This window comes from Lotus japonicus, chromosome 6 (genome assembly GCF_012489685.1).
Source record: "Lotus japonicus ecotype B-129 chromosome 6, LjGifu_v1.2".
NCBI lineage: Eukaryota > Viridiplantae > Streptophyta > Magnoliopsida > Fabales > Fabaceae > Lotus > Lotus japonicus.
Genome location: NC_080046.1, coordinates 20,852,820 through 20,877,906, shown reverse-complemented (window position 1 = coordinate 20,877,906; position 25,087 = coordinate 20,852,820). Strand labels below are relative to the sequence as shown.

The following is a 25,087-nucleotide window of genomic DNA, read 5'->3' as shown; positions in this document are numbered from 1 at the left end:
GTCAAAAGCTCTCCAAGCTGAAGAAGAAGAATCTGAAGAAGCATCAGAAGATTCTGATGAAGATGAGCTGACTCTGATCTCTAAGAGACTCAACCGAATCTGGAAGCACAGACAGAGCAAGTACAAAGGCTCTGGAAAGGCCAAAGGAAAGTCTGAATCCTCAGGTCAGATGAAGTCCTCACTTAAGGAAGTCACATTCTTTGAGTGCAAAGAAACTGGGCACTACAAAAGTGACTGTCCAAAATTGAAGAAGGACAAGAAGCAAAAGAAGCACTTCAAGACCAAGAAAAGTCTGATGGTGACTTTTGATGAATCAGAGTCAGGGGATGTTGACTCTGATGGTGAAGTCCAAGGACTCATGGCTATTGTCAAAGACAAAGGAGCAGAGTCAAAGGAAGTTGTTGACTCTGACTCAGAATCAGAAGGAAATCCTAATTCAGACGATGAAAATGAGGTATTCGCTTCTTTCTCTACCTCTGAACTGAAACATGCCTTGTCTGATATTATGGATAAGTATAACTCGTTGTTGTCTAAGCATAAGAAGCTGAAAAAGAACTTATCTGCTGTTTCTACAACTCCTTCTGAACATGAGAAAATCATTTCTGATTTGAAAAATGATAACCATGCTTTAGTTAATTCTAACTCTGTGCTTAAGAATCAAATTGCTAAGTTAGAAGAAGTTATTTCCTGCAATGCGTCTGATAGTAAGCATGAATCTAAGTATGCTAAGTATGAAAAATCTTTTCAACGATTCCTGGCTAAAAGCGTAGATAGAAGCTTGATGGCTTCATTGATCTATGGCGTGAGCAGAAATGGAATGTGTGGCATTGGCTATTCTAAACCAATTAGAAATTAGCCTTCTGTGCCCAAAGCTAAATCTTTGTATGAATGCTTTGTTCCCTCTGGTACCATATTGCCTAACCCTGTACCTGCTGAAGCTGCTAAACCTCCTCTTAAAAAGGGATCTTTCTCCATGTCTAAATATCATGCAAAAATTCCTTTACATTATCATGTTGAGAGAAACCCAAGGTGACCAGAACCTCTGGGGTAACTAACAAGAGAGGACCCAGAAAATGGGTACCTAAGGATAAGATTATCTATGTTGCAGATATCCTTGATAGCTCCACTGAAACACCAGTCATGGTATCTGGACAGTGGATGCTCGCGTCACATGACGGGAGAAAGGTGTATATTCCAAGAACTAAAACTTAAGCCTGGAGGTGAAGTTGGCTTTGGTGGCAACGAAAAGGTCAAAGCTAGTTGAGAAGTTTGCAGATTTAAGCATTAATGTTTCTGACAAAGGCAAAGCTCCAGAGGAAGCTGAGCCAGAGGAAGATGAACCAGAAGAAGAAGCCGGTCCCTCTGATTCACAAACTCTGAAGAAGAGCAGAATCACTGCAGCTCATCCTAAGGAATTGATTCTGGGCAACAAAGATGAACCAGTCAGAACCAGATCTGCCTTCAGACCTTCTGAAGAGACCTTGCTTAGTCTGAAAGGATTGGTGTCCTTAATTGAACCCAAGTCAATTGATGAAGCTCTTCAGGACAAGGACTGGATTCTGGCCATGGAAGAAGAATTGAATCAATTTTCCAAGAACGATGTTTGGAGCTTAGTGAAGAAGCCTAAGAATGTCCATATAATTGGAACAAAGTGGGTGTTCAGAAACAAGTTGAATGAGAAAGGAGATGTAGTCAGAAACAAGGCAAGGCTAGTTGCTCAAGGCTACAGCCAGCAGGAAGGAATAGACTACACAGAAACATTTGCTCCAGTAGCAAGACTAGAAGCAATCAGACTGTTGATCTCTTTCTCAGTAAATCACAACATAATTCTACATCAGATGGATGTTAAAAGTGCCTTCCTAAATGGATATATATCAGAGGAAGTTTACGTTCATCAACCCCCAGGTTTTGAGGATGAGAAGAACCCAGACCATGTGTTCAAATTGAAGAAATCACTCTATGGTCTGAAGCAAGCTCCCAGAGCATGGTATGAGAGACTCAGCTCATTCCTTTTGGAGAATGAGTTTTTAAGGGGTAAAGTAGATACAACTCTCTTTTGCAAAACTTACAAAGATGATATCTTAATTGTGCAAATTTATGTTGATGATATTATATTTGGTTCTGCTAATCAATCTCTATGCAAAGAATTTTCTTAGATGATGCAGGCTGAATTCGAGATGAGTATGATGGGAGAACTCAAGTACATTCTAGGAATACAAGTTGATCAAACACCAGAAGGAACATATATCCATCAGAGCAAGTACACTAAAGAACTTCTGAAGAAGTTCAATATGCTGAAATCTACAGTGGCCAAGACTCCAATGCATCCTACATGCATTCTGGAGAAAGAAGATGAAAGTGGTAAAGTATGTCAGAAGCTCTATCGTGGGATGATAGGTTCACTTCTATACTTAACTGCATCTAGGCCAGATATATTGTTTAGTGTTCACTTATGTGCTCGTTTCCAATCAGATCCAAGGGAAACCCACTTAACTGCTGTTAAGAGGATCCTAAGGTATCTGAAAGGTACCACTAACCTTGGCTTGATGTATAAGAAAACATCAGAGTATAAGCTTTCAGGTTATTGTGATGCTGATTATGCTGGAGATAGAACAGAGAGAAAAAGCACTTCTGGAAATTGTCAATTTCTGGGAAGCAACTTAGTCTCATGGGCAAGCAAGAGGCAATCAACCATTGCACTATCAACTGTAGAGGCAGAATATATCTCAGCAGCAATATCCAGCACCCAGATGCTCTGGATGAAACATCAGCTAGAGGACTATCAGATCCTTGAGAGCAATATCCCAATCTATTGTGATAACACTGCTGCAATTTCATTGAGTAAGAATCCTATCTTACATTCAAGGGCAAAGCACATTGAGGTAAAGTATCATTTTATTAGAGATTATGTACAGAAGGGCGTACTTCTTCTGAAGTTTGTTGATACTAACCATCAATGGGCAGATATCTTTACAAAGCCCTTAGCAGAGGATAGATTTAATTTCATTCTGAAAAATCTGAATATGGACTTTTGTCCAGCATGAAGATGGATCAGAACCTCTGACTATGATACTTCTTTATCAGAAGATGTCTAGTCCAGAAGGTAACTCAATCAGAGTTTATGTACCCATTGGTGCTGACTCTGAAGCTGAGACAGTAAACGTGTGTCAGTTTCTCTGATGCATAGTTCCTTGTGCCCGTGCTGACAGTCTGTCGTAATGAGTGTTGATGTGCTTCTCTCATGCGTGTGATAAGTGTATTTACTGTTACTATCATGTCTTTAATTTTTAACCGTTGATCTTAAATTGCTTTTTGAATCAACAACGGTTATTTGTCAAAACCCACTATACACACACGATCTCCTACACTTTCGGTTTTTACTCTCTCTCCTCTGTATTTTCAAAAACCGCTTACCCACGATCTCTCTCTCGCTCTCTATTCATCTTCCAACTTCATCTTCTACCCCAAAACCTTCAACCGCTCCAACAATGGTGAGACAAACCAGAAACGAAGCTGCCGAAGCAACCAGGTTCCCTCACATGGTAGTGGGTCAAGCTACAGGCCAATTGGGTCCTGAAGCTCCTGATCAAGGTCAAGTTCAAGGGCAGATAATTCCGATTGCAGAACGGGGCTGTGCCGTTCACTGCGTGTACGCTCCTGAGGAACTTCAAGTACTGGCAGAATGGAGATTCGACCTCGACAATCTTGCTGCAAATGGGTATGACCTTCGTCCTGAAGTCCGTGTTCAAGGATGGGAAAATTACTTCAACAGGCTTCGAGGGCCGGTGTATGACAAATTGGTCAAGGAATTCTGGAAACACGCTGACTGCGATGACACTCAGGTGGTCTCCCACATTGCTGGAAGGAGAATCATAATTACTCATTCGTGAATCTGCTGGGAGCAGACACTGCACGTGGGTATCGATTCCAACTCACTGAATCGAAGCTGAAACCCAAAACAAAGGATGAGACCAACAAGGCCCTGTACACCACATACAAACCGGGCAAGACTGATTACAAGGTGGTGGATCTTCATCCCAAGCTCAGAATCTGGCACAAGATTCTGCTGCACTGTATCAATCAGAGGCCGAAGGGCAGTTCCCCAGACTACATCAACTTCTGCCAGAAGGCAATGTTGTTTTTCATCCAAGACAAGAAGAAGATCTGCCTCCCCTTCTTCCTGTTCTCATACTTGAAGGAGTGTATCAAGAAGTCCAGAACTACTGCCTCCATCAAGTCCGCCATCAAGTATATCCCTTTTGGGAGATTGCTATCAGATCTCTTCATTGAGAGCAACCTTGTGCAAGATCTGGTCAATGCTGGATGCACAGAGGATCTGACCACCATTGTCAGTGATGTCTTCACTGCCAATTCTCTGAAGAAGATGGGTTTGGTCCAGAAGAAAATTGCTCCAGCTCATGAAGATACATCTTCTGAAATCAGACAGAGAAGGGTGCCTCTGAACGACTACCCTTTGTGGACCCAGGCAGACAATCCAGAAGCCATCAGGTGCTATGTAGAAGATCTAAGGGCACAAGGCTTTGAGATTGACGTAGATGAATTCTTCAGAAGACTGCCGCCAGCTCCAGAGTTTGACTCTCCTCCCAAGAGGAAAGTTTAGAGGAAGATGGTCTTAGAAGAATCCTCTGAGGAATCTGATGTCCCTCTGAAGAGGAAGAAGAAGGCTGACCAGCCCAAGAGGAAACATGATGCAACCAGCAAGCCAGATGATGGTGATGATGGTAATAATGAGGATGGTCCCCCCCCCACCAAAGAAGAAGAAGCAAGTCAGAATAGTGGTGAAGCCTACCCGGTTGGAACCAGCTGCTCAAGTGGTCAGAAGGACTGAAACTCCTTCCAGAGTGACTAGGTCATCAGCGCAATCTTCAAGTAAGTCTGTCGTTGATTCTGATGATGATTTGAATACATTTGATGCACTCCCCATCTCTGCTATGCTCAAACGATCTTCAAACCCACTCACTCCCATTCCTGAATCCCAACCAGCTGCACAAATCACCTCTCCACCCAATTCCCCAAGGTCTTCATTCTTCCAACCTTCTCCAAATGAAGCACCTCTCTGGAACATGCTTCAGAACCAACCTTCTAGACAGGATGAACCAACCTCTCCCATTACCATCCAATACAACCCATTAACCTCTGAACCCATCATCCCTGACCAACCAGTTCTCAACCAAACAGAACCTGAACCCAGAACGTCTGATCACTCTGTCCCCAGAGCATCAGCACGTAAAGCTACCAGAACCACTGATACAGACTCCTCCACTGCCTATACACCCGTATCATTCCCAACCAATGTTGTTGACTCCTCCCCTTCCAATAACTCTGAATCCATTCGAAGATTCATGGAGGTCAGAAAAGAAAAGGTGTCTACCCTAGAAGAGTATTATCTCACTTGTCCAAGCCCTACGAGATATCCTGGCCCTAGACCTGAACGTCTAGTTGACCCAGATGAACCTATCTTGGCCAATCCCTTACATGAGGCAGACCCTTTGGCTCAACAGGCTCAACCTGACCCTGTCCAACAAGAGCCAGTTCAACCAGACCCAGAACAATCTGTGTCTAACCACTCTTCGGTTAGATTACCCAATCCTCTGGTTGACACTTCTGAACCACACCTTGGAGCCTCTGAACCTCATGTCCAAACCTTTGACATTGGCTCTCCCCAAGGTGCCTCTGAAGCTAACAGCAGCAATCACCCAACCTCTCCAGAAACCAACCTCTCAATCGTTCCCTACACTTACCTCAGACCCACCTCTCTCTCTGAGTGCATCAATGTTTTCAATCATGAAGCTTCTTTGATGCTACGCAACGTACAAGGTCAGACTGACCAGAGTGAGAATGCTGAGTCTGTGGCTGAGGAGTGGAATAGTCTGAGCACTTGGCTAGTAGCTCAGGTTCCAATTATGATGCAGCATCTGACTGCAGAAAGGGATCAGAGGATCGAAGCTGCAAAGCAGAGGTTTGCAAGAAGGGTGGCTCTTCATGAACAACAACAGAGACATAAGCTCCTAGAAGCTGTTGAAGAGGCCAGACGAAAGCAAGAGCAAGCAGAAGAAGCTGCACGTCAAGCAGCAGCTCAAGCTGAACAAGCCAGATTAGAGGCAGAACGACTTGCAGCTGAGGCTGAAGCCCTTAGATGCCAAGCACTTGCACCAGTATTTTTACTCCTGCTGCTTCTGCTTCCATTCCAGCTCATCAAGCTGCTCAGAATGTTCCTTCCAGCTCAACACAGTCAAGCTCGTCCAGACTCGACATCATGGAACAACGTCTTGATACTCATGAGTCTATGCTTATAGACATGAAGCAAATGATGATGGAACTTCTGCGTCGATCTGATAAACCCTAGTCTTAGGATCTCTTCGCCTTTCTCTCTTAACTTTGTTTTATTTTGTTAACTTTTGTTTATTTTCTTTAAGTTACTTTAGTTATTCTACTTGGTCCGTTTGTGATTATTTTTGCATATATATATATAATTGTCACTCTGTGTTTGCAAAAATCTTTTTTATTCATAATCATTTTGTGCTTACATCATACATTCTTTATCTTTTTCCCAAAATTCTAGAATGGAGGATCCCTCCTCATTCTTCTGCACTCTTGGCGCTGCTCTGACCTCTCCTTCTCCAGACGATCCAATGAATACTGGATGTTGTTGAGACTGACTTTTAGCTCATCCCTCTCCAGAATTTCTTCTGAAGTCTTGAGCTTCTTTTCTATGATTTCTTTTTCTTCCAACAGCTTCAGTTCAAGCTGGCTGAGTTCTTGCACTTCCTCCACGAAGGCAAGGAATTCTTCTAAGTCATTCTTTAACTCTGGACGCAGGTCCTCCTCAAGCAGTGTCCTTGTTAGCTCTGATATGGTCCTTGTACCCTCTGGATGCCTTATATTAAGGAACAAGTCCTCCTCAAAGGCCTTCCTTCTGAGCTCTTCCAGTGCTACCATGTATGATGCCATTTTCTTTTTATGGTATTGATTGAGTGTGAAGCTTACCCTCCTCTAACCCGCTTTATATAAGCTTCATTCGCTTCTTGAAAGTTATTGCCCCTGCAGTTTCGCGAGGATAAGTCCTTGGTAACTGAAGTTCTCTTTACTCCCGTGGCCGGTGGTAAACGTTCTTCTCTTGCATTAACTCCATTCTTTACTTCGCGTAACTCTCATTCATGCATCGTTTATTTTCTCCATTTTTTTTCTCTTAAACTTAGACCTTCTCTAAGGGGGAGTACCTTGTACTTCAAGCTAAGTTTTTCACACCCCGTACTTTTTGCTTATGACAAAAAGGGGGAGTAAACCCAGTTTTTGATGTGTAAGCTGTGTTAGTGTGATTTATTTTTCTTTTGGAGAATTTAAGAGTTCCACCTTTATGACCATAGATGTGTCACTGGGCAAATACAAGGAATACATTTCACTTCTTCTGAAGTGATTATATTTGACTCTGATATATAGTTGACTCTGATACCACTTATCGTTGACTCTGAATACTTATGCGCTCTGATTATTCTATTTCATCTATGTCATGTGCCTTCACTCTGAACTCTTATATTTTTATTTAGCTCAGAATCTAGACTCTTCTAACGTTATCATTAAGTCGTAGATTCAGGGGGAGCTATGCTCAGAATCAAGCTGTGACTTGGATTCAGAATGAGCAAGATAAACTACTCACATCAGGATAAGTCTTATCTTATATCCCTAAACTCTGAGTGAATTCAGTTTATTGTTTAAGAATTGTTCATCAAAAATCTTGGTTTTGTCATCATCAAAAAGGGGGAGATTGTAAGATCAAGTTTTGATCGTGTAGTACAACTCTTATGTTTTGATGATTACAAGTTAACATTTGAGTATGAACAATTATGGTACTCTGACATGTTTTTCTGAGTGTGCTATTTACAGGCTCTGACCTCAACTCAATCTCACACAAATCAGAAGCACTGTGCATAAAGAGTGACCCAAGCAACGCTTTCGCAACATCTATGTTCACTATGAACAGTAGAAATGCTTCAGAAGATCTGAAGTTATACAAGCTCTGATGTGGACTTAGTCACTAGAAGCTCTGAAGATCCAGAAGTTCTGACAACCAAGAAACACTGAAGGTTCAGATGTTCTGATGGTGTAGAAGACTCTGAAGATCCAGAAGCTGAATAGTGGAAACTCCGATGTCCAGAAGCAAGAAACTCTGAAGACCATGTACTTCCCTCTGAGTTCTGAATCAGAAGATACAACGGTCAGAGGATCTGTGCTTTCCCTCTGACTCTGATCAACCGGCTTCACAAGTTCCAACATGAAGCATTCCCCTGATCAGAAGTCTCATAGGTTTAAAGGTCAAATCACTATCCAAGTACAAAAGCAACTGTACCATCCTGACGACCTACCTAACGTTCTCAGCCACAGCAGAAGCTGGAATTTCCAGAACTGCCCTCCAACGGTAGCATTTCCATGCAGCGTTCAAACCCTAATCCTTGGAGTATAAATTGAGGCTGAAGTTTGAAAGATGCGGTTGGAAGAATTTACACAAGCATAAGCTATATTCAAAAACCTTCAAGCATTCTTTCATCTGAAATTCATTGTGTTTACTATTAGCTTTTCAGAAGCAAATCTCTTGTAAACATTCTTTGATAAACAGTTTGTTTAGTTCCTTTAGGAGATCAAGGCTGATCGGATCCTAGAGAAGACTAAGAGAGTGAATCTTAGTGTGAGCTAAGTCAGTGTAATTGTTAGTCACTTGTAGGTTTCAAGTGCAGTTGTAACACTTTACCTGATTAGTGGATTGCCTTCATTCTAAGAAGGAAGATGTAAGGCCCGAGTTTTTAAGTTCATGCTAAGTGAATAAACTTCTTATTCACGATTAGGGTTGATGTAATGTGAAGGGAAACTTGAACGAAAGTTTATTAAATGAAATATATTTATGAAGGAGAAAGTTCAGGAAAAGTTCAAGGATTGCATTATGATCGATAAAAGTTATAGTACGAACGTTTTACGCTTAAACCTAGGTCAGAAACCCTAGTATATAGCTAATTTTCACTTTTAGGCACGCTGGCAGTTAATTCCAAAAATCTTCAGAGAAATGTTAGAACTTCTCTTTTTCCATATATCACAATCGTTTCGAGGCGAAACTCTAGGATCTACGAACGTCCGATTCCAATCATCGGAAGTTTGCCGAAACCGAAACCCTGGTATTTCAAAACCCTAGAATCACCCGACTTCGGAGACTTTATCTATTCAGAGCCTCAAATGAATATTCTACACGCGTACACCCATTTCTCTTGATGATTTCAATCTTTCTTCCGAAGGAAGTTTTCTATTCCGACATTCGATGCAAAAAGCAACTTATCGGGTAAAATAGTTTTACACCGACTTTGCACCGACTTTGCATTAGTTGCCAAAAATACAAGGAGACATCTTCTTAGCTTAGGAATTCCTTTGCCAAAACCTATCTTAGAATTCATGGAGAATGATGCCGGAAAAATCAGATTCGCGAAACTTTCATTTTCCCGCGAATTACCATTTTCTATATATAGCAAGCAAGTGAGAAGAAATCACAAAACTCCACCATTTTCTACCCAAGGAGGCCGCGAGTTTGCATAGGAGAGGAGGAGGAGAGATTTTCTTCATTTCTTGCTTGATCGTCGATCAATCAGTTGCTACTTCAAGGCTTCGAGGTATAGTCGCTAATCCTTACCTCCGATCGCTTTTTCCATAGCTTTTCTGTAGAGTTTTCTGAGTGGATAGTTTATGGGTTTTTGCAAAACTATCCTGAATCTTTCATTTCTGATTCTAAACCTCTTCTATATGTGCCCAAGATCACTTCTGCCGGATTAGATTTTCCGTTATGTCGCCGGAATTCCGCCGGAATCAATTTGAACCTAAAATACCCATTTATGTAGTTTTTGAGTAAAGTTCCAACTTTTAGGCTGAAAACTATCGCCTTAGCTTAGTGCTAGTAGGATTAGTTGTCATAAACGTCGTTGGTGACGTCCCTGCAAAATTTTATTTTTGGGATTTCAGTTTTGAAAATCCTAAGTTAAAAATCATGACCAAAATACCCCTGCGACAGTTTTTGATCCGATAATTTTTCCGAGTTCAGAATACCCTTAGTTACGGCTTATGAAAGCATAGGAACCAAGTTTGATCGAAGAAAAATCGAGCCCCCTAATTGTGTAAAGTGGCCGAGCCTATTAGAGTGGGGAGGAGGAAATTTCCTTTTCCGAAAACTTGTCTTTTCGCGCTAGATTATCGTACCTTAGAGTATAGATTACTTCGAGTAACCTTAGTAAGTATCGATAGCTTAGTTTTCGTTAGATTCTAATAGTATTTCTGTGATTTTGTTTTAAAGGAACTTTTGAGGAATTTCCTGAGGAACAACACTTTGAGTGCGAGGAAGCACTAGTTGATCATTCTGGAGAACTTTCAGGTGAGGGCTTCTCACTGAATCTCTAGTTAATGCTTAGGGTCGATGTTTCGACATTGTTTACTGTTTATGCACTGAGATTGAGTGTGATTGAAAATGTTTTCTGAGGCTTCGGCTGACAATGTAGATGATTCATCTACTGAATGTTTTTGAAGATTGTCTTACATGCTATGTGCTATGTGGGTAATCTAGGATGTGTGGTGCATGCTTTATGTGCTAAGTGCTAAGTGTTTATGATGCGATTTATTGATATATGACATGTTGATGATTGTGATGATTTAAATATGCTTTACATTGGAAATCTGAGATTCTGAATGGTGAGAATAGCGGGCAGGTCATGCCGATTTTATTTTGAGAGTTTTGAGAAAGTTTGATAGGACGAACGAGGTTCGGGCCTTGATTTTGTTTAGTGGATCGAGACATCCTCTGGAAGCGACTTGGGATTGGTAGATCCTGCAAATGTATAAGACTTGCGATAAGACAAAATGGAATCTATTTTATAAAGAAAATTCATAAGACCTTAAATAACCTCTAAATCTTTAAGTAATGATAACAACCTCGAAGGAAGGCATTGGAAGTGAAATCTTAATTCTGGAAAACGAGGAGTGTCGTCGGATCCAAGTGTTGTATATGTCGTTGTTGTGCTGTTGGAGCAGCGTTTGATGTCGTGCAGTTGGAGCAGCGTTGGTTGTTGTGCTGTTGGAGCAGCTATGTGGTGGGGCTATCCTGGGGATAAGTCCGGGGAATTGATAGTTCCCGAGTATGTGATACTCTTCTGCTGTTGGAGCAGCTATGTGTTGTCGTGAAGTGTGTCTTTTGGTCGCAGAATCGACTTTACCTTAGGGTAAGCTTTTAGAGACTTTAACTTCCCTAGAACACGTGGCGACGTGTCGAGTGAGGACGGAGACGTTGTTTGACTAATCATTTTGCATACATGCAACATTAATGAGGTATTAACACAGGACGTACTCTGGACCTCGTCGGTTTCCAAAATGGTCATAAGACCCGGAATGCCGTGAAAGAGCGTTTGTAGACGTCTCTTGTAGCAGACCGAAATGGCAGACCTACGGGTTTACTGCTGATCTGACTACCCTGTGGGAGTAAGAGACATCCCGGGCCGAAATGGCACCACCGTGGCTGGTGAAGGGCTGATTCGATGATGTCCATCCGTTCCGGATTGCATATTGGTTGACTGGGTTAACCTGCATACATATCACGCAACATGCATACTGACTTAGTTGATGAGTGTGGTTGCTATTTGATAAACTTACTTGGAACATGCTAATTGTTATTATTGTCGTTATGATTTTGTGGAACATGCAACCCTAGGAATGATATCTCTAGTTATAAGCCTAAGTGGCTATCTATTAATTGTACCTATTGGGTTTATTATCTACATAGTTCTTTAGAGTTGACCCTCGCGTCTTCTGTGTGTGTTTTGGCGGACAACGCCTTTTGTCAGATGAATATTGCGGACTGGTTCACCATGGTCCACCCTTCGGGGGGGATTAGGTATGAGATGATCGATCAGGACGACCCCGGGTCGTGGGTGGTTGACCCCGCAAGCCATCGAGCGACGTATTCGGGGCGCATCATGGAGGACCACGTGGACAGTGGAGGACTCTTGAGGTCAGGAGTGTTGAGGCGATGCTCTATCAGCTTCAACTTGCCACCGGGCGTTCACTGCGGACCAGGATTCGGAGGAGCACCGCCGCCACCGTCATCTTCAGAGGAGGAGGATCCCTCAGAGGAGATTCCAGTGGGAGTGCCTTCGGCAGGGTCTAGTGCACCCTCCGTTGCGGTCATCGATGATCAGGGTTCGGGCCCTAAGCCCGTGAGTCCAGCATCGGAGCGCACTGCGGTTGCGAGGGGAGGACGGATAGGGTTGGTAGACTTGGTCGTTCTGGATTCTGATTCAGACGACGATCATGCTAGCACATAGTTTTGAGTGTTGGTATGAGCTCCTCGAGTTAGGATTAGTGTAGGAGTAGAGTTTTAGCTCTGACAGTCTTGCTTCATTTGTTACTTAGGGGACAGGGTAGATCCGCCTATAGCTTTTTGTGTGGTTTCCTTACGGGAATCACAGAGAGTTGGTTGGACTTAGGAGGTCTTATTTTCAGGCCATTGGGTAAGCTGATTCTCAGTTTTGAGGGATGGTGTTGCGGGCACTTCACCCTTTTCATTCGGTTTGTATATATTGCCTACGGGCGCTACTCTTCTATTACCGTCACTGGAGGTTTACTCGTGACGAGGTTGCTACTACAGCGGGGGCTGTTTATATATTGTATATTAGTTCTGATTTTTGTTATTGTTGGGTTTTATTTAATTCAGTCTTGTCTTAGTTATTATCGAAAAAAAAAAATATTCACGTTTTTCCGCATTAAGTTTATTTTAGTTACTAAAGTGACGCCACCGAAATCGGGGTGTTACAGAAGAAATCACCTTGACGGGTGGACTGGATTAGCTTGAGGGATTTATCAAGTGAACCAGGATAAAAATCCTTGTGTGCTTTTCTATCTCTTATCTTTAGCACTTAAGTTCTCGAAAGATTTGCTAAAATCTTTAAGGTAGAAGTTTTAACTTGAAAACGTTATTCAAACCCCCCCTTTCTACCGTTTTTCATACCTTCAGAGGGCATATATGATTTGATTGTACTACCCATAACAACAAGTTGCAACTTCTTTTCGGGAGCCCAACTCATAAGAACTCCATGGTTAAGTGTGCTAGCCTTGGAGCAATATTATGATGGGTGACCTCCTGGGAAGTTTTCCCGGGAAGCGCGCGATTAAGGACAAAGTGCGCTGAAAAGACTCGTGTTGTTACCGTGAGGCCAGTCGTCAGATCAGGATGTTACAGGTGATGTATCCATGATTAATTTTTGGAATGTATTTATATATTGGTGAATTTTATTGTAATTTTTTACTTAGTCTGCTCTTGTGCTTACAAATTTCCCCTTAGAAATTTTTAATGAAGACCTCGACGCTTACTACTACTTAAGTTTGTCTCACAAGCTTAGTCTTATGAATTTCATTTGTGATGAAGTTCTATGCATAGAGAAAGTAAGGGGTTAGATTGATGATGAAAAAATTACTCAGGTGAAGAAAGAAGCCAAAGTTCAAGTTGAGGCTGCGAAGGAAAAGGAAAAAAAGTTTGAAATAATAGTTGCAGGAAGAGATAGCCAAAACTGTTGAATCAAACGGGGATCAAGTGTCAATTTTGAAGAAAAATGCTCATTTTATGAAGTTAAGAAATTGAGTAACTCAAGCTCATAGTGAGATGCTTGAGGCTAAGAGCAAGACTCCTAAAATGGAAGATTTTGATGTTGTGAGGACTTAGCTCGAGTTTGTGAGTGGTAATGGTCAAACATTTTGGAAATTAAGAAGTTATGATGGTTAAGATGTTGTTTTGCTGTAAGATAACAAAATCAAAATAAGGATGACACCGCAATTGAACAAAGTTCGTTTGTTTATGGTCTTGATTAGAAGCATGAGTTTGATAAGTACATTTCTTCAAGGTTGGATTAAGAACACTCAAAAGCTTGTGTTCACTCATCATAAGTTGAATTAATTCACCCCCTTGTGTTTGCTGAAGGTATTTACTGATATATGTATCGTACCACTTTCCAGGATGGAAAAATGAAAACTAAGGTCAAGCTCACATAAATTTTCAAGTTAGGAGAAATTTAAACATCATAAACTTTTGAAAAGATTGCACACTAAATTGAGCTTGGACTAAAAGTTCCTACTTCCACACTAAATTGATCTAAGACCCCACCTTTACTGATATATGTCCTCCGCCTAGGTGAACCAAGTAAGATGAGAGAAAGTTCTTCTTCGGCTAGAGAAATGTAGACAGAGATGAAAATGACTGTGAACGGTTCATGGAAAAAGGAAAATGAAATAAAAATGATATTGAATGTTCCATGGGAAGAGTATAGCAAAAAATCAGAAGAAATGCAGGTTGAACAAACCTCTATATAAAAAAATGAAGGTGTTTGCATGATTGGTGTTGCAATATAAAGTAAGACTTAGGTAAACAAACTAACTAACTAAGGATTAAGGTTCAATCATGCAAACACCTTCATTTTTTCATAGAGGTTTGTTCAACCTACATTTATTCTGATTTTTTGCTATACTCTTCCCATGGAACATTCAATATCATTTTTATTTCATTTTCCTCTTTCCATGAACCGTTCACAGTCATTTTCATCTCTGTTTACATTTCTCTAGCCGAAGAAGAAGTTTCTCTCATCTTACTTGGTTCACCTAGGTGGGGGACATATATCAGTAAAGGTGGGGCCTCAGATCAATTTAGTGTAGTGGTAGAAAATTTAAGTCCAAGGTCAAATTAGTGTGCAATATTATCAAAAGTTTATGTTGGTTGCATTGCTTCTAACTTGAAAATTCATGTGAGCTTGACCTTAGTTTTCATTTTTCCATCCTAAAAAGAGGTAAGATACATATATCAGCAAATACCTTCAACAAACACAAGGGGATGAATAAATTCAACTTGTGATGAGTGAACACAAGCTTTTAAATGTTCTTTATCCAGTTTTTGAAGAAATGTACCTGTCAATCTCATACTTCTTATCAGAACCATAAACAAATCACATTTCTTCAATTGCGGTGTCATCCTCATCTTGTATGTTAATATCTTGCTGCATAACAACGTTTTTACCATAATAGCTTCTTGATTTACAAAAGTAAACAAGGTACAAGCTATATTATTATATGATTATGCACATGGATGTTATAATCATACAATAAACAAGTGAAGATTAAAGGGAAATATATCATAGCAATCCACACAAGTAAAGGTAACAAAAAATCCGTTGATTATATTCAACACTCTCAGAATATTTCTCAAAATCTTTTGATTATTGGAAAGATCATGAATGATTTGATATGGTTAATATGTGCAATGATTCTTTGAGCAAATCATAGATAGTTCATCAATAGTTTGGAATTAAAGTAGAAAATAAAAACACAATTCATCAATTTAGAAACACATTCCCAAATTGATTCATTAGAGTCAAACCGATTCACACACACACACACACACACAAAACTTTAATCAAACAAATAACTGTTGTGGATAGATTGAGCGTGGTGTCACCTTGGAAGCTAGTAAAAAGAAACGATAACACAGTTGTCCCAAGGCCCAAAGAGTTGTCCCAAGGCTTATTAATCTGGATGGAGGATACTTCAAAAAAAACTTTGGCACGAGATCAAAACAACCTAAGAAAAGAAAAATTGATGCAATTAACGAATGGATTATAACAAGTGGATATGGAGAATTAAGAACCAAGAGAAGGTAAATACCTAATTTGAGTGAAGCTTAGCACAAGACGGCATCGGATCTTAAAGATTGGATGGAGAGAGTGAAATGAAAAACTTTGTTGCGGCGGCGTTATCGGAGGCTTGGAGTATCAAGTTTACTGGAAACCCTAACATAAAGTGATTTGCGTGAGAGCGAGTGAAGGCATCAACTATTTTATAGAGAATCCGATCTAGGCTGGATGTTTCTAGATTGTCATATGGGCCTTGATGTATTATTTATCGCTTTGTGGGCTTCATGTATCGAACTTTGAACTATTGAAGAAAAAATAAAATACAAGTTTTAGTTTTGATAGGAAAATGTTAGTTGTTTGTAAATTAGTTCAAATTATCCCTTCTCAGGGTTCAAACTCTGGCCCGTCACCTGCAGTTACTCTTAGATCAACCATGTGAGCTACCCACCCCACCCAGATAAGATACAAGTGTTGGTACATGGTAGTGAGTCTAGTCACTTGTGACACGTGTGGACATGCAAGCACCATATATATGTTTGAGTATTCAATTCGCAAGGATGAATTAATTCATAATTAGCTTAAATAATCGCATACCGACTTCTTAATAATCAAAGTGATTTCTTGGATTCTGTTTAGGGGGTTTTGTTGGTTTAGTTGGCTTTTGCGAGCTTTGTTGATTGTTTGGCTATCTCTAGATGAGTTTAGGCTTTGAGAATTCTTTTTGGGTCCATTTGGGTTGGATAGTTTTTCTAGGATTAGTCCTTTTTTTAGGCTTCTTTAGGTTGTATTTGTCTTTTGATCACCTTTGAGAAGGCTGTATATATTTACTATTTCCTCATCAATATACCATGACACATTTTTCTTTCGAAGATAATCACAGTGGTACATTTCATGCTACTATTTGACGTGATCCCACAGAGAACTATAATGTCCAGATAGAATAGGGGTTAGTATATATCATAAAAAAATTAAATTACATTATTTGTATCTAAAAAAATCTAAAATATCGTGTATCACATGATTTATGACACTAGTTTTCTAGAAGAGCGAAGTTATCTATTTCTTTACAATCTTGGTGAATGGTGAGTGAATCCATCTTTGATATTCTCTATTTTCTCTTAATTGCAAGATAATTCCACACAGTACAAATGAAAGTGAGATTTTATTTAAAACACAAAGCAATCAAGTATGCCCTATTTGATTGACCAAAATCACCATCATGCCCCTATTTGGTATGCGAAATGGCGAATATGCCCCTACTTTAGTGAGAATTTTGGAAAGAAGAGAGAGTTCGTACGCGGGAACCTCATGAGTAGAAATGATTTGGGATTTGAGAAATGGTGCATCAGTCATTAGCTATCTCTTCCAACTACAGTTTATTAGAGAAAGACACTGAAGAAAGACGTCGTTTACGTCAACCGATGTCAGCTAGCCTCGTGACTGTTCATATTCGACCATATAAATCACCTTTAGATATGTGTCTAGAGGTTATTTCACCATGTTCTCTCTGGAAAATCAACCAAAGAAGCCATGGTTGGAAGAGGAAAAACCCGTAGACGCATAAGCACGAGGAAGCGAAGGACGCGAGATATCGAGTCCATTACCTCGCTGATGATGGCACGCACCCATCCCACCATTTCAATCCACTCAGAAAGGCCAATAAAAATGCCTTCAATCGTTACCATTTCATCCAGGTTTCTCTTTTGTTTATACTTTCTTATTTTGGCCTCAGAGGATTCATCTTCAGAAATTTCATATTCATATATTCTTTTGACATTCATCCAATGCTTGATCTGAAGCCGTGAAATTCCTTTTCTGACTACTTTAAACATTTATTTTCTGACTACTCGAAAGTTTATGTAATTTATGTGTGTGAAAATTTGTCCTTTCTAATTACTTGAAATTTTTCGTATTATGATTGTAATTTATGACATAAATATCCTTTTCTTATTTTGGGTTGGGGTGGGTGGGGTTATGTCTGATTGTAATTGGTGACATATATGGCCTTTTGTGATTTTGGGTTGGGGTGGGGTGGGGTTTTGTTTTATTGTGACTTATATCATAAATTCATATTTCCTTTTATGCGGGGTTCCTTTTTGGCTGGAATTCATTATTTATTGGGGTGAGGTTCCTTTTCTCATTCTTTATGACCATATTGTCCTAAACATAATCACTGGATTGATGGAAGAAGTTAACAAGTTGATGCACGCAGTTGGCTTCTTAATGCAAGCTTGGAGAACTCCCAACATGCTGAATCCACCCTAGTTGGAAAAATGGTTGAAGTTGATCAGAGTAGCACAAGAAAGGAGGGGTTTGAATTGTGTCATCCAAAAACTTGGTTTTCCAAACGATATAAAGGTTCATCACGTCATTGGTATCGTTTGGTACTGTAACACCCCCTTTTTCCCATTGTTTTATTTAAAAACGTTTATCAGAGTTTAAAAACATATCAAGGGAGTATTACACTTCTTCACGAAAACTCATTAAAATTAACACTGATTGTGTTTGAAAATTTATAAGTTCATATGCTTTTCAAAGAATGAATTATTCCTGCCAATGAAATTTCTAAACCAGTCAGATAATCCTAAGATGCATAAAATCACTTATTTAAATAGGTTTATCTTCCATGATATTCCAATAAAATTCATCATACTCAGAACTGAATTTCATAAGCACTTCGGCCGTCAACAGTACGACATCGCCATCATTTAGAAAATTATTCAACAACTTCCATAAGAAGAGATTATAAAATCCTCTCAACATAAATGTAAAAGTAACGTAAAATATCTAACCAGTGTTACATTACAGAGCAAGACACTTATTTTATAATAATAATAATAATAACATAAGCTAAGACTCTCCGAAGCTACTCCTCATGAGCCACATCTCTACCTCCTGTACCTGAGCGATGTCGCATAGAACATCATTCCAACAGAAGGGTAAGAACTTACATTGTATAAAATATAACATAACAAAGAGCAAGTAAACAATTCAGATCCTGCTTTATAAACTCTTCACCTTTACTTTAAAATCTGAGTGATTATAATATTTTCTCTCAAGACAGTTTCACAATTCTTATTAATGTTTCGAAAAATTATAAGCTTAAAGAAGAATAATAATTCGACTTTACCACAACAGCAAAACAATTCACCAACAAATCACCAAACACATAAAACCACTGAAAACGTGAAACTTAGTGTGTGAGACTCTAATGTATGCATGTGGTACCAATTGTTAACCTTAGCGGTATCACCGCGTCCACTCCAGACAGTTAACCACCAATGAAGTCCACTCCAGACTTCCAGAACCACGCCAGTTCTGGGACAAACCTCAGTTTTCCGATGAAAACCGACACGTTGCCTCTTGACTAAATGAAGTGTATTTCGTGCAAAAACTCATAAATTAAAACATGCAATTTGAGACCACTCCAGCCCCAAATATATAACATATTTTCTCACCAAATTCCATAACGGAAATCACACCAAAATTGCACAAAATAACACTTCAATACAATTATCAAATCATTCACTATTCCACTGACAAAATAGCAACACAAAATCATCAAATGTCTCATATCAATTACTAGAATCAGTTTCAGAATCAATCTCAGAAATAAGCAGAAACATAGCAAACTTGCATATAATCCTGGTACTAAATGAGCAGTCCAAAAATTATGAAAATTTTACCAAACATAGCCTTATACGTTAGCTTTCATATAAAATTGGTTTCACCCAATTTGGAATTCTGTAGAGAGAGTTATGGTCTCTACAGCACAGGCTGTTAGGGTTTCTGCGAGCAGAAACAGAGTGAACTTGCAGATAATTCTGGTATTGAACCAGCAATCGAAAAATTATGAAAATATTACCCAACATAGCCCTATGAGTTAGCTTTCATACAAAATTGGTTTCACTCAATTTTGAATTCTGTAGAGAGAGTTATGCTCTCTACAACACAGATTGTTAGGGTATCTGCGGGCAAAACATAACAGAACCCAATTTTCCCCGGAACCTCAATTTCGCTCAAAATCAATTTTTCTCACCACATGTTAACACTCAACACAGTCTCTCAGTTCTGAATTTTCAAAAAAGATGAGGGTTCCTTCATGTTAAACTCAACCTCTGTTATTCTACAATTATACAAGATAAATTCAAACCCTTACCTCTTGAAGATCAAATTCTAGGTTTTTTCTTCTCTTTTCTCCCCTTCTCTCTTTCACGCTTCTTTTCTTCTCCTCTGCTAACTTCTCCAATTCTCAAATTCTGATTTCTCTCTTTCTAATTCACTCATATCCCTTAAATAGTCATACTAATGGGCCCCACTCTCAATTACTCACACAAAAACCTAACAAACTTATTTATCTAAATCTTATTCTATATCACATGAGATTTAAATTATAATCACATAATTCATCAAATTACCATATAGCATAATAATAATTAAGATAAAATAATAAATAACCTAATAACGAAAAGTGGGGTGTTACAGGTACAACGGAAACTTAAGACCAGGGAAGGAGAAGATTCACACCATCAATTTTATCCTGGTTCACCCCGTGAACGATAGGGCTACATCTAGTTCTTGGTTGTACCAAGATTTCACTAAGCTCAAGTATTAAGTACTTCTCCTTACAATTATTATTTGAACCTTGTCCCTTCAAGCAAAACAAGTATTCTTTGTCCAGGCCTCTTCAAGAAGACCAAGTATTATTTTGCCACTGCCTCTTCAGGCATTACTGGGTATTCTTTGGACGCTGCCTCTCCAGAAAAAATAAGTATTTATACGACTCCTCCTTACTAAGTATTATCAGGACTCCTCCTTTACAACAAGTTTAAAGGACTTCTCCTTAAACGATCTTTCACAAGATCATTTCATCTACAAAAGTCTCTTCTAGAAAGAGTGACGGTAGATACCCTTAAGATTATGAACTATAAAATATTTTGTGAGGTTTGACTCTAGGCATATACTTTATGTTCTTTTACATGATAGATGTAGAGAGGATTTGACTCTTAATAAAACTTACTCTTCATGTTGAAGCAGACGATATTGATGATCATCTTTGAGTGGTGAACTCCGAGTCTTCTTTTTACGCTTAATCGTGTTGAACATGGAAGCTCAATTTTGGTGAGCATAAGCGCTAGTCCTGCAAGTGAAGACTTTATACACATGATTATGCTGTGAGAGAAAGATAGTCGTTGGATCGTGCTCTTTCCACAGCTTCTAGCCGTTGGATCAAACAGTATATTATATACTTGATGCGTTATTGACATAGTACTGTTTGACTGAGACCCTTTTCGAAAAAGAAGTATTTTGTCAGCCTGTAGGTAGCATATGTCTGAACTTCTATCCGTTGGTCTATAAAAATGGAAATCTGATAGTGACACATTTGTACTTCTTGCTTTGCTTTATCCTTTGTCAGAGCTTATGATCTTGACTTTGCAATACTTCTCCAAAAGCTATTCTAAGCTCTTTTCCATTTTTTCTTCAATGGTCTTTAGTTAGACTTTGTAGTTTTCATCATTTGATAAGCCTTGTACCTTTTAAATGATCTGCTTTAATTCCCTTATGCTTCAGTCGTCTTGCTTTAGCTTCAGACGATCTTTCTTCATCGTTCCTCTATTCTTCAGACGATGTTTCATGCTTCAGTCATTTTGCTTTCTTTTAGATGATCTCAATGTGAAGTTCATTCTTTTTCTTTCTTTTTGTAGACGTTGTTCCTTTCAGAAGTTCTACTTCCATCGTTCTTTTAAACTTCAGACGATATTCCTTGCTTTGACCATTATTCTCTCATAAGATTTATCAGTTCAACGCATGCTTCATTCCTTTCTTCAATTTGCCATTCAGAATGTGATTGATAACTTTTGACCCAATCATCTTCTTCTTCATAAATGGATTGTCTTGAGGTGCCTGAAGAAGATAGATGCTTGTAGGCATAGACAATAAGCCTAACTTAATTTCTTCATTTCTTGCATGAGAGAATGATGAAACTTTGATAGTAACATGTTGTACTTTTTTCCTTGGTCATCGTGCTCTGTAGAGAATCACGTGATTCCTTTGAACTTGACTTTATCCTAAAAAATGTCAAATACATTTCCATTTGAATATGACGCTTTTTTATCTAGACATATCTTCATTCATTCTGTTCTTAAGATAGAAGGTGAGTGCCTTCATGAGTGTGGTCTTCTCTTCAGACGATCTGATAGCTTGAGCTGATCTTTACATGAATTGATTCGAAGCTTTGATTCTTCTTCCAAGGTTGTATAGATGTTTTGACTATTCTTGTATAGACTATATTGTAAGATCAAGTTTTGATCTAGTAGTACAACTCTATGTTTTGATGATTACAAGTTAACCTTTTGATATGAACAATTGTGGTACTCTAACGTGCTTTTTCTGAGTGTGCTATTTACAGGCTCTGACCTCTATTCAATCTCACACAAATCAGAAGCACTGTGCTTAAAGAGTGTCCCAAGCAACGCTTTCGCATTCACCATGTTCAAATGAACAGTGGAAAAGCTTCAGAAGTTCTGAAGTTATACAAACTCTGATGTGGACTCAGTCACTAGAAGTTCTGAAGATCCAGAAGTTCTGACAACCAAGAAACACTGAAGGTTCAGATGTTCTGATGGTGTAGAAGACTCTGAAGATCCAGAAGCTGAATAGTGGAAACTCTGATGTCCAGAAGCAAGAAACTCTGATGACCATGTACTTCCCTCTGAGTTCAGAATCAGAAGATACAACGGTCAGAGGATCTGTGCTTTCCCTCTGACTCTGATCAACCGGCTTCACAAGTTCCAACATGAAGCATTCCCCTGATCAGAAGTCTCATAGGTTTAAAGGTCAAGTCACTTTCTAAGTACAAAAGCAATAGTACTATCCTGACGACCTACCTAACAGTCTCAGACACAGCAGAAGCTGGAATTTCCAGAACTGCCCTCCAACGGTAGCATTTCCATGCAGCATTCAAACCCTAATCCTTGGAGTATAAATAGAGACTGAAGATTGAAAGATGCGGTTGGAAGAATTCACACAAGCATAAGCCATATTCAAAAACCTTCAAGCATTCTTTCATCTGAAATTCATTGTGTTTACTATTAGCTTTTCAGAAGCAAATCTCTTGTAAACATTCTTTGTTAAACAGTTGTTTAGTTCCTTTAGGAGATCAAGGTTGATCGGATCCTAGAGAAGACTAAGAGAGTGAATCTTAGTGTGAGCTAAATCAGTGTAATTGTTAGTCACTTGTAGGATTCAAGTGCAGTTGTAACTCTTACCTGATTAGTGGATTGCCTTCATTCTAAGAAGGAAGAAATCACCTTAACGGGTGGACTAGATTAGCTTGAGTGATTTATCAAGTGAACCAGGATAAAATCCTTGTGTGCTTTTCTATCTCTTATCTTTAGCACTTAAGGTCTCGAAAGATTTGTCAAAATCTTTAAGGTGGAAGCTTTATCTTGAAAACGTTATTCAAACCCCCCCCCCTTCTACCGTTTTTCATACCTTCAATTGGTATCAGAGCGCAAGTTCTGATTACCACACCTAACAGTGTTCAGTGATCCAGGCCGGTGTGAAAAACAATGGCTGCCACCACCAGTGAAACTCAAAGAGATGGTTACAATGCAAAGCCTCCCATGTTCGACGGTCAAAGGTTCGAATATTGGAAAGATAGACTGGAAAGTTTCTTTCTGGGTTTCGATGCAGATCTCTGGGATATTATTGTGGATGGCTACGAGCGTGAGTTTGCAAAAGGCATTTTTGAATCTCTGAAGATGTCTCATGAAGGAAACAAGAAAGTCAAAGAATCAAAGGCATTGTCTTTGATCCAAAAATATGAATCCTTCATCATGGAGCCAAATGAGTCCATTGAAGAAATGTTCTCTAGATTTCAGTTGCTTGTAGCTGGCATAAGACCTCTCAACAAGAGCTACACAACAAAAGATCATGCCATAAGGGTTCTCAGGAGTCTTCCTGAAAGCTGGATGCCTTTAGTGACTTCAATAGAGCTCACGAGAGATGTCGAGAATATGAGTTTAGAAGAACTCATCAGCATTTTGAAATGCCATGAGCTGAAGCGCTCTGAGATGCAAGATCTGAGGAAAAAGTCCATAGCCTTGAAATCCAAATCTGAGAAGGCTAAGGCTGAAAAGTCAAAGGCTCTCCAAGCTGAAGCAGAAGAATCTGAAGAAGCATCAGAAGATTATGATGAAGATGAGCTGACTCTGATCTCCAAGAGACTCAACCGCATCTGGAAGCACAGGCAGAGCAAGTACAAAGGCTCTGGAAAGGCAAAAGGAAAGTCTGAATCCTCAGACCAGAAGAAGTCCTCACTTAAGGAAGTCACATGCTTTGAGTGCACAAAATCAGGGCACTACAAAAGTGATTGTCCAAAGTTGAAGAAGGACAAGAAGCCAAAGAAGCACTTCAAGACAAAGAAGAGTCTGATGGTGACATTTGATGAATCAGAGTCAGAGGATGTTGACTCTGATGGTGAAGTCCAAGGACTCATGGCCATTGTCAAAGACAAAGGAGCAGAGTCAAAGGAAGCTGTTGACTCTGACTCAGAATCAGAAGGAGATTCCAAATCAGACGATAAAAATGAGGTATTCGCTTCCTTCTCAACCTCTGAACTGAAACATGCTTTGTCTGACATCATGGATAAGTATAACTCTTTATTATCTAAGCATAAGAAGCTGAAAAAGAACTTATCTGCTGTTTCTAAAACCCCTTCTGAACATGAGAAAATTATTTCTGATTTGAAAAATGATAATCATGCTTTGATCAATTCTAACTCTGTGCTTAAGAACCAGATTGCTAAGTTAGAAGAAATAGTTGCTTGTGATGCCTCTGATTGTAGAAATGAATCTAAGTATGAAAAGTCTTTTCAAAGATTCCTGGCTAAAAGCGTAGATAGAAGCTTAATGGCTTCAATGATCTATGGCGTAAGCAGAAATGGAATGCATGGCATTGGCTATTCTAAACCAATTAGAAATGAGCCCTCTGTGCCTAAAGCTAAATCTTTGTATGAATGCTTTGTTCCCTCTGGTACCATTTTACCTGATCCTTTACCTGCTGAAGTTGCTAAACCCCCTCTCAAAAAGAGATCTTTCTCCATGTCTAAATATCATGCAAAAATTCCTTTACGTTATCATGTTGAAAAACCCAAGGTGATCAGAACCTCTGGGTTAACTAACAAGAAAGGACCCAGAAAGTGGGTACCTAAGGATAAGATTATCTATGTTGCAGATATCCTTGATAGCTCCACTGAAACACCAATCATGGTATCTGGACAGTGGATGCTCGCGTCACATGACGGGAGAAAGGCGTATGTTCCAAGAGCTAAAACTTAAGCCTGGAGGTGAAGTTGGCTTTGGTGGCAACAAAAA

The 25,087-nt window shown here is 39.4% G+C and overlaps 1 long non-coding RNA gene across 1 annotated transcript; it reads right to left on the bottom strand.

Moving 5' to 3' along the window:
* Positions 1-18,360: 18,360 nt before the first annotated feature.
* LOC130724011 (uncharacterized) lies at positions 18,361-20,179 on the bottom strand. Its single transcript, XR_009014411.1, has 2 exons — positions 19,870-20,179; positions 18,361-18,611 (listed from the first exon to the last, which is right to left on the bottom strand). It is a non-coding gene; the product is annotated as an uncharacterized LOC130724011 (long non-coding RNA).
* Between the last annotated feature and the right edge of the window lie 4,908 nt (positions 20,180-25,087).